We start from the raw sequence: 14,905 nt of genomic DNA, 5'->3' as shown, positions 1-14,905 counted from the left end.
GGACAGTGCTCAGGCCCTGAGTCCAAGGCCCAGGACTGGCAAAAAAAAAAAAACGTTTTAAACATGATGGTTGTTTAAATTTAGAACTTCAAGCAACAAGCTGCTGGCATCTTTCGCTGTGCAGCAAATGGTAACTAATACATAACTTCCAAGATATGTGTCTCTCCCTCTAACTCTTACTGACAGCAGTCTTTGTTTTCAACAGAGCAGCCAGTGGCCCTGGTAAAATATCAAGCAGCCATTGCCAGCTCATACAGACTTCCAGGTGTGCTCACAGGGCCCTGCATCCATGCCCTGGCCTTGGCGATCGCTGCTCCCAGCCTTCCCCTGGTCTTTGCACAATTGAGCTTGTCAAGGAGGCCTTTAAATTGCTCCAGTTCATTTATAATCAATTCTTCCCAGTGCTACTTTTAAATATCTTTGTCCTGGGCTGGGAATGTGGCCTAGTTGTAAAGTGCTCACCTCGTATACATGAAAAGCCCTGGGTTTGATTCCTCAACACCACATATATAGAAAAAGCCAGAAGTGGCCCTGTGTCTCAAGTGGTAGAGTGCTAGACCTGAGCCAAAAAAAAAAGAAGCCAGGGACAGTGCTCCGGCCCTGAGTTCAAGTCCCAGAACTGGCAAAAAACAAAACAGAACAAAACATCTTTGTCCTAAACTTAGTCTGTCTTCCTTCTGAAGTTTTACTTCTATTACAGAAGGGATTTTGTCTGTGTGTGTATGTTGGTCCTGGGGTTTGAACTCAGGGGCTGGGCCCTGTCCTTGATCTTCTTTTCGCTCTACCACTTGAGCCACAAGCTCCACTTGGGGGGGGGGGGGCGTGTGTGTGTGTGTGTGTGTGTGTGTGTGTGTGTGTGTGTGTGTGTTCGTGTTCCTGAGTAGCTAGGGTGATGGGCGTGAGCCACTGGTACCTGGCAATTTTGTCCACTTTATGCTTGGCAAATGCTAGGCATTCATATTTTTGCATGGAGGAATAAAACCAACCTGCCATGGTGAAAACTACTGCCAACTAGTAGCTAAGCATCTACCCTTATCCCAAGGCAAAAGCCAGAAAGTTCTTTTCGGCGAAACTGAGTTTGCTCTTTAGGATCTATGTCTGCAGCAGGGCCTACTGCATCTGGGTATGTAATCTGTGGGCCACGAGGCCTTCTGAGATTGCTTACAAAGGTCTAGGGGTAAAAACTTGTTTTCATAACAACAATAGCATACAGCCAAGCACAGCAGCACACACTCCTATGTCTAGCTACTAGGAGCCTGAAGCAGGAAGAAGATCACTCCAGCCCAGGAGCTCCAAGCCTGAGCAACATCAGGAGGTCCTGTCTCAAGGATTTAAAAAAAGTGTTGGGTACAGTGGGTCACACCTATAATCCCAGCACTGGGAAGGCTCAGACAGGAGGACTGAAATCTAAGTTCAAGGCCAGCCTAGACTACATACTCAGCAGTCTAGACCATCTTGAGCTACACAGCAGAAGACCTTGTCCAGGAAAATAATGAAATGCTCATCTGTCCTTTTGATTCTGTTGACATTTGTATGAGCAAGTCAAAGGAAAAATAGAGCCTTTGCATGGACATCAAAGTAGTCCATATGATATGTGTACACACACACATACACACCACTAACAGAAACAAAAAAAAATCCAGTCCTTAACAAAATAACAAAATTTCCAATTTAATTAAATCTTGATACTGATTGTATTTTGCTGCATTATTCCTGAATATTGGCAACCAAGAGTAGAGTCTTCATTCCATCTACCTTCCTATCCACATACTGCAAACTGAAATCTACACCTCTGGAAGAATCTAGCTCTTGGCTCCTTAATCTCCCATTTTGGAAGTAGGTATCTACACAAATTCATAGTCAATGTGCTACTCAGGATGCTGAGATCTGAGGATTGAGGTTCAAAGCCAGACTGAGCAAGAAAGTCCATGGGACTTTTATCTCCAATGAATCACCAAAAAGCTAGAGGAGAAGCTGTGGCTCAAGGGGTACAGTGCCAGCCTTAAGGAATAAAGTTAAGAGACAATACCCAGGCCCTGAGTTTCAAAGCCCAGGACCTGCATTAAAAAAACAAAACAAAACAAAATCACCAATTGCTAAAATGCTACAAAGCACCATACCCACAACATCTATCATTCTAACTACAGTTATTTGCCAAAAAAGATCTCCAAAGTCTTCACAAGATATTCTAGAAAATAATTAATTTTGGCAAAAAAAAAAATACCTTGACGAACACACAGCAAATATACTGAGAAGAGGAACAAGCATGCATCACTGGGACAACTTGGGGTACAACACAGCCCAGAGCAAAGCTCAAAGGCGAGCATAGACTCTGCCTGATTTTGTGCCCCCTAGCCTGAGTGGTCAGAACCAGCTGCTCTCAGGAGGGGAAAGGAGGGGCCTCCCTTCTCTTGCCCAGGGCTTTGAGGCCAAATGGGCCATGGATGGGAAAGCGCTACAGACACAGCTCAGAGGCCCGCAAGTTCATCACAGAGGGTCACAGCAGCGTCAGGAGCTGCCATGGGGGCTGCAGTCATAAATCCAGGCTTGGCAGGCCCCAGGCACCAAGGCCCTGCTGCGTACAAAAGGCCTCTGGCCAAACCACACAGTGCTCCTTCCTTGGCTAGGGATCATCTGAAAAAGTCCTCGGTTCCACTAAGGCATATACACTTTCTGGAGTGCAAGTGTGAGGGAATGGTTTCAAACATCCTCTTCTCCAGCGCATAGACAATGACCCATCCTTACCAAACATTTATATTCAGCATTTACACCATGAAGGGGGGTAAAGTACAGGCACACACCACACAGGGCACAGCACCAATATGCAGGCTGTGCCCAACCTCATAGCCATCTCTGAAGGTACACTCTACGTGTGCCCGTAGCTCATTTCTCAGAGGAACCCCATGTTTAGGTGACACGAAACTTCCTAGCTGAGGGGAGATTCATGTGTTTCAAACAAGGCCAGTGGGAACTGATAAGGCCACATTGTGAAAATACCCATGCTGAGAAGTTCACGTCTGAACCAGCAGGCCATGAGAACCTCACCACTCTACAACAGGATGGGAAACTTAAGTCAGAAATACCATTTTAATGAATGTGACATTAATGAAAGACCACCTTAAATTCTTTGCAGAGTGCCATGCTGTGGGATATCAAAAGTAGATGAAAATGAGCAACACAAAAGAAAAACAGTAAAACAATTTTAACTTTTAAAAAGTCAGAAATGCTGTCGATAAATGAAATGTCCCTATTGGAAGAACTTATTGGCTAATTAAATATCATTCAGTTGAGGGCACTGATGAAAGTGGAGATGGGAGAGAGAGGTGGGAAAAGGAGGTGGAAACAGTGACATTGCTCAACAGGAGCCGTACCTACTGCCTGGCTACATGCAACCGCAACCCTGCTGTGTATCACCTCTATAGTAACAATACAGCAAATTAAAAAACCATTCCATTGATTTTATTCCTCCTAGCAGCTAACACAACAGATATGACTACTTAAGAGGCACAATATGCTAAAGAAGGAAAGAGTTAACTACTCAGGAGAAATTACTCAAATTTTGACCCAGCTAACACAAGATCACTTCCTCTTGTAGCAGAATACCACGGTCAACAACTTGTACAAAGTAAAATAGGCCTTCACAGGGTTATTTTTGCACCATTTTTTCCATGTTTCAAACAAGAAGCCAGAGTTTAGGAATTAAATCTTAAAGAATCTATACTTGGACTTCATTCAACCTCATCACCTAGCAGTCATTCACTGAAGTTTACTTCCAAATGTGCTTTTGTTCAAGGATCACTGAGGCACAGGGGGAAATGGGTGAGAAGGAGGAAAACTGGACAGATGGGCCCCAGATCTCTGCCTGAGTGGGACAGTGGTATATATTTTTACATGCCAGCTCTCTGAAAGGTTATTTGAACAACAAAAAAAATCAAATGGCTAACACATTCAGAAAGTCTGTTCTAGTCTCCTTGAATATAAAGATCAAGAGAAAGCCGTTTTAAGATGGGTCAATGTACACATGATCACAAATACTTTAACAAGGCCAATTATGCTGGACACCTACCACCAGAATGGAGATGTTCTCAGAAAATGTCCTGCTAAATTCCTCAATTTAAAAAAAAAAGTGATGTGATAGTAAATGCCAATAATCCCAGCGATTTGGGAGGCTGAGACAACCTGGTAAGAGTCTATCTTTCTCAAAGAAAAACTTAGAAAGGGCTGGGGTGAGAGCTCAGTGGTAGAGTGCTCTCATGTGCTGTGTGTTAAGAGCAGGAGGCACGGGAGTAAGGATTTCAGTTCTTCTCTCTTGGGGATGTTTTTCATGATGATTGGCTGAATATAGCCTTTAGTTTATGATTTCCAAATTCCTAGTCTTTTTTCTTTTTGGTGTTGATCTTGAGGCTTGAACCTAGGGCCTAGGTGCTGTCCCTGAGCTGCTTCTGCTCAAGGTTAGGTTCTACCCCTTGAGCCACAGCTCCACTTCCATTTTGGTGATTAATTGTACATAATGGGTGCTGGGAATGTGGCTTAGTGGTAGAGTGCTTGCCTAGCATGCACAAAGCCCTGGGTTCGATTCCTCAGCACCACATATACAGAAAAAGCCAGAAGTGGTGCTGTGGCTCAAGAGATAGAGTGCTAGTCTTGAACAAAAAGAAGCCAGGGACAGTGTTCAGGCCCTGGGTTCAAGCCCCAGGACTGGCAAAAAAAAAAAAAAAAAGTGTCTCATGGGCTTTTCATGCCTGCGCTGGCTTTGAATCTCAATCCTCAAGTCTCAGCCTCTTGAATTGATACTGATTACATATAAGCATGAGCCACCAGCACTGGGCTTTCCAAATTCCTAGTCTTAAATGCTTAAAAACGTATCATTGTGACACTGGGGATGAAGTTTGGTAGAAGAGCATGTACCTAGCAACGAGTGGAGTCCTGAGTTCAATTCCCAGCACCACCAAAACAACAACTCTTTAAAGCTTGAGTATTACTCCTCTCAAAACAAGAAAGGTGGTTGAATAATATTAATTACAATCATTTGCAAGTGTTTCTCACTAAAGCAACTCTTTTTTTTTTTTTTTTTTTTTGCCAGTCCTGGGCCTTGAACTCAGGGCCTGAGCACTGTCCCTGGCTTCTTTTGCTCAAGGCTAGCACTCTGCCACTTGAGCCATAGCGCCACTTCTGGCCGTTTTCTGTATATGTGGTGCTGGGGAATCAAACCCAGGGCTTCATGTATCCGAGGCGAGCACTCTTGCCACTAGGCCATATTCCCAGCCCCCTAAAACAACTCTTATCAGGTAGCAAATTATTACTGTGTCTATTCTGCAGATGAGAAGACAAAGGAGACACGAATGGTGAGGAGCTAACTGGGACACAGAGGCTCTGCAGGGAGTGGCTTCCTCACCTGGGTACTAGGCCATTTCCCAGTGTTACCCAGCCCAGGAATGCTACCCTACCACACTGCACCGCACCGCATAGCACAGCAGAAGCTCAGCTCTCTAAGACGTGGGTCCAGGAGTGAAAAGAAGCAGGCACGGTACTCCTCTGTCTCTCCCTCCCCCACCCCCACCCTTCCCTTCCATTCCTTTTTCTGCCAGTACCCATGCTTGAACTGACACCCTGACACTTTGGTTTGACTTCATTGCTCACAGTGGGCCCTTCACCATTGAAGTCACACATTCAGGTCAGCATTTTGCTGGTTAACTGGAGATGGAGTGTCTAAAGACTTTTCTGTGGGGCTAGTTTCACACTGGATCCTCAGATCTCAGCCTCCAGAGTAATTAACCAGGATTGTGGGTGTGAGCCACAGGTGCTTGTCTCTACCAGTACTTTGTATTCCACTACAGTGAATGCTTAAGACTTTTCCTCTATCTCCCAATAAGACAGTAATACATACACAATCATGTTAGATCAAGGAAATTGAGGAACAATTTACTATCATACAAGGTTCTCACAAATGCTTTGTAGTTATCAAGCTCTTTCCTATTTGTGTATCCCTTCTGTCCAACCTCATTTAAAAAAAAAAAAAACAAAGTTCTGTTAGTTATGTTCTGAAGGCTTCCTTTGCCTTGCATTTTGTTTATTTTGACACTAATTAAGAAAGGATGGAGGGGAAGTGTATGGGAACGCTGTTAATGCAACAGAAGCACCGGATTAAACCAGTTTGATAAGTCTACTTGTAAGGCACAAGTTTATCAAATTTACTTGGTGACTGTGAGTTGAATCTTGCACTGCAGAGGCCCGGGTCATCAAATGAGGAAATTAAAGTATTTCTTCTCCAGAGCTCCTGGGAGACTGGGAGCTAGGTCACTGTGCGGACTCATGAGGCTGTTCACCTCCTGACCAGCTCATGGAGAGAGGGAAGAGACAAACCAAAATCTCTGTGCCTGTAGAGAATCTCAACATTCCGTGGGGAAATAGTAATTCCCAGCTACTCAGACCTGAGATCTTTTTTGCTTTTTTTTTCTGGCCAGTCCTGGGGCTTGGACTCAGGGCCTGAGCACTGTCCCTGGCTTCTTCCCGCTCAAGGCTAGCACTCTGTCACTTGAGCCACAGCGCCACTTCTGGCCATTTTCTATATATGTGGTGCTGGGGAATCGAACCCAGGGCTTCATGTATGTGAGGCAAGCACTCTTGCCACTAGGCCATATCCCCAGCCCCCTTTTTTGCTTCTTTAATCAGCAAAATAGCTGCACTGGAAGGGCTGTGTATGTGGCTTAGTGGTAGAGTGCTTGCCTTGCCTGCATGAAGCCCTGTGTTCAATGCCTCAGTATCACATAAGCAGAAAAGGCTGGAAGTGGTGCTGTGGCTCAAGTGGTAGAGTGTTAGCCTTGAGCACACAGTGCCCAGGCTCTGAGTTGAAGCCCTAGGTCCAGCAAAAAAATCTGCACTGGAGGCATGACTCCAGTAGGTAGAGTACCAGCTAGTAAGCAAAAATCGGAGTGAGAGCCCCAGTACTAGCACATGTTACATAAACACATACATACACAAAATATCCACCTTCCAAATGCTCTTCAATAAACTCTCACTGCTTCTACAGATACATTGGGGGGGGGGGTGGTTTAGTGGAGTCTCACACACTTTCTTGCCAGAGCTAGCTTCTAATGGCAATCTTCAGATCTCAGTTGCCTGTGTAGCTAGGATGACAGGCATTAGCCACAGACATCCAGCAAGATACTCCATTTTTATTTTCCTACAGTCAACATTTATGAAATATGGGAGAGAAAGCCAACTCAAGACCTTATGTGCAGCACATACCACACAAATATAACAGCACTGTCCTGTGATTCCCTGACAGTTACAAGATGTTCTAAGTCACTGATTATCTGTGAGCTCCACACTCTGCTCAATGTCTGTGAGTCCTCCTCATCTTCGAAGAGTGGGAAGAGGAGGTCATCTAATTTAGTGCTTTACTCCTAAAATCCATGAGGCAAAAAAGCAGAGGTGTGGAATAGAAAGCAAAACAAAATAAACCTTTCAAACTAGATTTTTGAGGTGATACCAGTGAGAGAAAAAAATTGTTTCACTACAATAGGAATGAATATCATATATATGTGTGTATATATATATATATATATATATATTTTTTTTTTTTTTTGCCAGTCCTGGGCCTTGAACTCAGGGCCTGAGCACTGTCCCTGGCTTCTTTTTGCTCAAGGCTAGCACTCCACAGCGCCACTTCTGGCCTTTTCTACATATGTGGTGCTGAGGAATCGAACCTAGGGCTTCACGTATACGAGGCAAGCACTCTTGCCACTACGCCATATTCCCAGCCCAATATCATATATTTTTAAATAAAAATTTTAAGTTCCAACTGAAATGAGAGGTCCTTTATTTTGAAGTGTACAATTTCTACTAAATCATTTTCAGGAGTAGTTTTCTTATTACTTTTCTTCTCACTTGTCTTCACGTGGCTGTTTTACTCAAGGCTAGCACTTTACTTGAGCCACAACTTCCCTGTCAGCTTTTTGCTGGTTAATTGGAAATAAGATTTTTCTCTAGTTTAACTGCCCAAGCAGAATTCGAATCAATATTCTCAGATCTCAGCCTCTTGCACAGCTAGGATTACAGTCATTAGCCAGTGGTGCCCTAGGCACAATTTTCTGTATTAATATCAAATGCTACCTTCCTAAAATATAGCTTTTATGGCTGGCCAGAACTCATTTTAAAAAGCTGAAATCAACAGCAATCTAAAAACAAAACAATAACAAAAAACCCATCAACTTTTGCCTCACTGTAATAAAATTATTAATGTATAGTCTAATACAAATAAGTTTGAAAAAGATGTATGGCCACTAATACTAGTTGTTACTGCACAAAAATATTTTATAAAAATCTACTGCCCACTCCACCTTCAGTATCCTATACACCATTAGTGTAAAAAAATATCTTAAAGCCTAGTCATGCTGACTCATGTGTACCTTTAAGCATTTCAGATTAAAACCCTCAAGTTTGACGCCCATTCCATAGAGTTCCAGGCTTAAGTCTCTACTCACACAGTGAAGGTTGATGAGCAGACAGCTGTCCTGTATCTTGACACAGACATTAGCTTCCTGCCTTCCCTATCCTCATAAGCAGCTACTAAAGTTTGAGTTTTATGCAAGAATACATTTTAAAGCCTTCAGTGTTTTACTGCAGCAGACTTCAGATTCATTCCTGTAACACATTTAACATGAGACAGAGTTGAGACGTTAGAATTCATTAGATACTACATTTTAATCAGGTAAAGTTTAAAGGACTTGTACTGCTATATAGAAAGGATTCCACTTGGGATATGACACCAATGTAAAAATGTAACAATACGTAATTTTCACCTACTGGTTTTTCTACACACAACCACAGAGTGGTTACATTTCTTTGGTGTGCTGGCCCTGAGAACTCAGGATCTAGGTGCTATCCCTGGGCTTCTTTTGCTCAAGGTCAGTGCTTTACCACCTGGAGGCCATAGCTCTACTTCTAGCTCTTTTTTTTTTTTTTTTTTTTTTTAGTAGTTTATTCGAGATAAGAGTCTCACCCACTTCTCCGCCTATGCTGGTTTAGAATGACAATCCTCAGATTTCAGCCTCCAAAGTAGCTAGAATGACACATGTGAGTCACAGCTCAAGCTAAGGGAGATTACTTTTTATGATCATCTGTACCCAACTAAGCAAAACTAGATATTTATTTTCTTGTTTTCTTGAAATTTAATACATTTCTTTCTTTTGTTTTGTTTTTCCAGTACTGGGCCTTGGACTCAGGGCCTGAGTACTGTCCCTGGCTTCTTTCTGTTCAAGGCTAGCACTCTGCCACTTGAGCCACAGCGCCACTTCTGGCCGTTTTCTGTATACATGGTGCTGAGGAATTGAACACAGGGCTTCATGCATGTGAGGCAAGCACTCTTGCCACTCGGCCATAGTCCCAGCCCTTAGCCCATTTATTTCTAATAATATGGCCACCAACTTAAAAAAAAGAAAAGCAGCATTCCTAACAGTAAAGTGCCTTCAGTGTCCCAAGGAAACCCTCTTCCAGCTCCTTACTGGGAAAAAAATAGGTTCATCATTTTGACAGCAAGAAAAGCTACATTTCTAACATTACCAGTAACACCATCGATGTTACAAAAACAAGACTGCATTTCCATAATTATGTTTTTAATGTTTCCTTCAAATAGTTGTACAAGGGCTTGGACTTAAGTCAATTTGTGTGTGCAATGCATCATCCCCCCATCCCCTCCAGGTACATTTCTACAATTATTAACCCTACCCCAACTCAACTCTCAAAATGAAACACAAATATATTTTTTAAAAAATGATGTGCCAATAACTCAACAGCTATGTACATATGATTATATGAGGCTAAGCAATAAACTCCAAGAGAAGGAAACAGGAAGATTTTATTGTTGTCATTACATTTAATGTACTAGGTGAATTTCCTTTGGTTTACCCCATGTGGTCACTGTATATGATTTTGGTACACTGGATATTGTATATATGCTTACCTGAACTAGGGATGGGAAAGAAAAATGAGGGAGGGTGTAACAAACATGACAAGAAATGTACTCACTACCTTATTATGTACTGTACCCCCTTCTGTATACCACCTTGTCAATAAAACTTAATTAAAAAAGAAGAATTATAATGGTATAAAAAATGTGCCAATCCTAGGCCTTGAGCTCAGGGCCTAGGCCTTCCCCTGAGCTTTTCCTCAAAACTAGAGCTCTACCACTTGAGCCACAGCTCCGCTTCCAGCTTTTTGGCAGCTAATTAGATACACAAGTCCCACAGACTTTCCTGCCCAAGCTGGTTTTGAATCTCAGATCGCAGCCCTTTGAGTAGGTAGGATGATAGGCATGAGACACTGACACCTGGCTAAAAGTATGTAATTTACTTCTTAAATTACATTAAGACAGAAAAATCCTTATTGCTTTGTCTCATTAACAAATATACAAGCAATGATTCACACACTCATAATAATGGCTTGTACTGTGGAAATAAAGAGATTTTAATTAAATGAATTGACTTTTTTCAAAAGTTGTATGGCTAGACAAAATGAAGTGCTATTTAAAAATTTGGCAGATTACTCTTAATAGTCTATTACCAATATCCTTATGCAATCTAATTTTTAAATATCTTTCTCCTTGTTTATGTATAACATGTAATGAACATCAGAAAACACAGCTTAGATGTTTCCATGGCTTTCCTTTTCATTTGGTTGTTTTTTTCCTCAATGCTAAGTAATTCTGAGGCAAATACAAAAAAAAAAAGAGAGAGAATGAAAGAAAACCCAAATAAACACTCTTGCTGGACTTTGATTTCTATAGGAAAAGCTTTAAGATTTTATAAACATGGTAAATATGTACTATCTATATGATCAGCATAGTTCAAAAACACCATAAGAAATAGCACCCAATTGCTTCAATTTCAATTGTTCTAAAAATCTTATCTAATACTGTACATAAGATGTTATAAAGATTACTAAATGAGTTTATTCAAAATAACACGTACAATCTACTTATACCGTACCAATACAAACCAACTAGAGATAGTAATTCTAAACCTCTTAAATGTCACCACTGCATAGAGCATTGGTGCAAGTTCAGTCTCATATCACACTCACCAGCACTCTACCTAGTACGATCAACCGAGATTATGAGATGTTATACATCTGTTCAAGATCACAGAGCTGGTGAGCGACAACTCAGACCCGAGGCCACACCAATCTGTTTCTCCAAAACCTGGTGCTCTTATAAACCAAGCTGGATCACAGTGGAGCAAGGGATCCACTGCACTGACTTATCAAGCCACATCTGGAATTGGATATCATAAGCTGCTTTTAAATTTAGGACAGCCATGATCATCTCTTATAAGAAACAATTATATGAACCAGGAGCAAGGAACATAACAAAAAGAAGAAATAAAGGGATGGGAATATGGCCTAGTGCTAGAGTGCTTGTCTCGTATGCATGAAGCCCTGGGTTCAATTCCTCTGCACCACATACATAGAAAAAGCCAGAAGTGGCACTGTGTCTTGAGCAAAAAGAAGCCAGGGACAGTGCTCAGGCCTGAGTCCAAGCCCCAGGACTGGCAAAAAAAGAAAAGGTCCTGGTAACCCATTTCCTTCAAAGGGGCATTTGATTATTTTGACCAAACAATCCAAAAATTCCTTATTCATGGATTTATTACACTTGGTTTTGACCGCACATAGTCAAAAAAAGAAAAAGAAAAAAGTCTTCTGAGTGTTTCTCCTCCCCTAATTTTGTGAAAATATATGCCCTTGGAATTGTATGTGGGGGGGGGCACAGAAATGGAGGGACAGAGGGTGAACAAATTTAGCAGCAGTCCTCACTGGATACTATGTAGAAAATGAACTATACAACTTGTGGGTGAGGATGGGAGGGAAAAACTGGGAGAGAACAAGGGAAGGAGTGACATGTCCAAAAAGAAATGTACTCCTTAACTGACTTACATAACTATAACCCCTCTGTATATCACCTAATAACAAAAACAATTTAATAACTTTTTTAAAAAGCCAATGGAGCTTAGCATGTGGCTTACTCCTGTAACCTCGGCTACTTTGAACCTAGAGGCTGGAAATATACCAAGTCATCTCAACCACAAAAAAGAGCTGGGTGAGGTGGAGCATACACATCATCAGGGCTACCACTGAAGGTCCCCTTCTGGCCCTGCCTCAGTCAAAAGACCAGAGACCAGAAAAATAAAGCTCAAAGGGCTGGGAAGCAGACAGGGGCTCAAGGACAAGAACCTGAACACAAACCCCATAACTGCCTTCCCCCTCCAAAGAGCATATTTGTTGAGAAGAGGCATGGTTTTGCAGGAAAGCCCGAAGGTGGGGTGGGGAAGTAGCCTGAGCATGCAGCCTTTCCTCAGGGAGAGCTCCTGAGCTCCATGGGCCCCAGATCCAAGGGGGCCAGGTACAATCAGGAGGGGAACCAACAGACACCAGCCAGTCAGCCTCAGGGTCCAGAGGTCCCAGGGCTGGGGGTGTAGCTCAGTAGAGCACCGGACACTGAGCATCAGGGTCCTGCGCCAGTCCTCCAGTCTGGTGTGCGTGCCCCTTTTCCTCACTTCATCTCATTCTAATAACTCAACTTACTAGGAATTCCATGATAGAAAAACAATATAAACACTGAGAGCTCCCTCCCTTCCTTTTTTTCTGAATGCCCTTGAATGAGTAAGCCCAAGAAACCTTCCTGGTCTCAACGGACCAAGAAGCTGGGATTAACAAGATGCCCGGCTTGAAATCTTTCTTTACAAGTTATTTCCTTTGGTGACTTTTGTTTCTCCTATTTGCCAGATGGGGTCACCATAGCTCCCTAAATTGAAACCAGGGTGTGAGCCAAGGGTGTGATCTCTGCTGGTCCAGCAAGGGAGGGGTTTTTGTTATTTCTATGCCAGAGGCTGTGGCTGTGATTATCTCTAAAATATTCCAAAACTTCAGAAAGCCATTAAAAGTATCTGAAGATGCTGGGTGCCAGTGGTTCACACCTGTCATCCTAGCTACTCAGGAGGCTGAGATCTGAAGATCAAATTTCGAAGCCAGTCTGGGCAGGAAAGTCCAAGAGACTCATGTCCAATTAACTACAAAAAGCCAGAAGTGGTGTTGTAGCTCAAGTGGTAGAGGCTCAATTCGGAGCACAAAAGCTCAGGGACCCTGAGTTTAAGCCTCAGGATCAGCCAATTAAAAATTCTGCAGACATCTGCTCAAAGATGTGGCCCCCGCCCCCAACCTCGACCATTCTGCCAGCACACTAGGTCAGGTTTAAGACTCTGGTCACACCTTTCTCCAAGGCTTTGCCTTTGATGCTTTTTGTAAATTACCAGGAAATTAACTGTTCAAAGGGGGTTTTCTTTTAGATCTAGATTCTGTAGGAGCATGGCTCATCTGCTCAACTTAATAAACTCCAGCGGTTTCTTCGTGACTGACTAAATGCACTGTGTGGGTGTTCCACTTTTTCTCATCCATTCATCAGGTTGTCTTTCAGAGACACAGTTCTCACTGTGTAGTTCAGGCTGACCTCAAACTTGAGACCCTCCTGCCTCAGTGTTCCAAATGCCAGGGTTACCAGTGTATGACACACCTTGCTCTCAAGGAGCCAGGCTGGAACACAACCTACAACGGCAGGAACTCCCTCTTCTAGACTAACATTAATCCTTTCCGAGAGCAGTGTCCCCCCTCCCCCAAACCTAATTTCCTTGCATTGAACCCTTACTTCTTTTTATGGAGGGAGTCGGGTGCTGCTGTTTTGAACTCAGGGATTTTTGCTTGTCAAGTAGGTGTGCTACCACTTGACACACACACACACACTCCACCCACGAAGCTTTCATTAAATTTTTAAAATATTACCCAGGCCATCCTGGACTACTATCCTATTTATGCTTCACATGTAACTGGGATTATATAAATGTGCTGCTTTGCTCAGCTCTTTCATTTGTTGAAATAGTCTTGATCTTTTTCCTTGGTCTGGCCTGAACCACAACCCTTTCAATCTAAACCCTGGGTGAAGCTGGGGTGCCCCCGCTTCTTAAAAGGTTTGTTCTCTCAGTATTTCCACATGGAGAACTAAGTTTTCCACAACGGACCTCTGGGAAGCACTACGGATGCAAACCCAGAGTCTATCTCCAAAGTCCACGCATTTCAACATGCCATAACCCCAAGGGGAAATGATACCCTGACTCCACAGAGGAGATGTGGTTATTGGTTATTCAAAAGGCCTTTCCTTGGGGGCACAGTGCCACATGCCTGTAAACTCAGCACCCAGGAAGCTGATGAGGAAGATGGAGTTCAGAGTCAGCCAGTGCTACTGGGTGAATGAATGTCAAGCCAGCTTTGGACACAAAGCAAGACCAGATACTATGGATGCACACACGTGCACTGGGATTTCAATTCCCGCTGTACCACTTTGAAGCTTTGTAAGCAGGAAAAGCTCCTGAGTTGTATGACTTGAATAAAGTAATGACCAGACAGATAATTCACAACCTATCAGCAAAGAAGCAAAGGTGTGCAGGATGATTGGTGCAGTGAGCAGCAGGCATAGACCACACCGTTATTTCAATTCACTATCCATCTGAAGGCAGGGTCACAGGGACTTGAAAATAGGTAAAAAAAATGTCTACACTTTACAGATACCGGTTTTCAGGGGGAAAAAAAGCAACTGTATTAAACTATTATAATTACTAAAGTACAGAAGTATGACTCTGAGAAGTGGGAAATGCAAAGGCAGAGCCAATGGCTATTGGAGAAAAGGCCTATGGATATGGCACCAGCATGAGAGAACGCACAGGAGAGAAGGGGCCAGAGCTAGAGATAAAACCGATAAGTAAAGAATAAAACCCAATTCTCTGACTAGGCAAGAAAGGACTCTAGTAGATGTGCTCTCCAAGACAGTGGCCAACAGCCACAACTAGCTCCTGAGCACTTT

The 14,905-nt window shown here is 42.9% G+C and overlaps 1 protein-coding gene across 7 annotated transcripts in view; it reads right to left on the bottom strand.

The window, feature by feature from the left end:
- Zfand6 (zinc finger AN1-type containing 6) overlaps positions 1 to 14,905 on the bottom strand; it is a 59,217-nt gene that overhangs the window by 19,136 nt on the left and 25,176 nt on the right. For 3 of the 7 annotated variants that reach the window (XM_048330101.1, XM_048330098.1, XM_048330095.1), the window contains exon 2: positions 8,487 to 8,646. The exons of the other annotated variants lie outside the window; for them this stretch is intronic. The gene's annotated coding sequence lies outside the window, so the exon portion shown is untranslated. The remainder of the gene's footprint in view (positions 1 to 8,486; positions 8,647 to 14,905) is intronic. 7 annotated transcript variants of the gene reach the window in all.

This window comes from Perognathus longimembris, chromosome 20 (genome assembly GCF_023159225.1).
Source record: "Perognathus longimembris pacificus isolate PPM17 chromosome 20, ASM2315922v1, whole genome shotgun sequence".
Classification (NCBI taxonomy): domain Eukaryota; kingdom Metazoa; phylum Chordata; class Mammalia; order Rodentia; family Heteromyidae; genus Perognathus; species Perognathus longimembris.
This window is presented reverse-complemented; position numbering and strand designations above follow the sequence as displayed.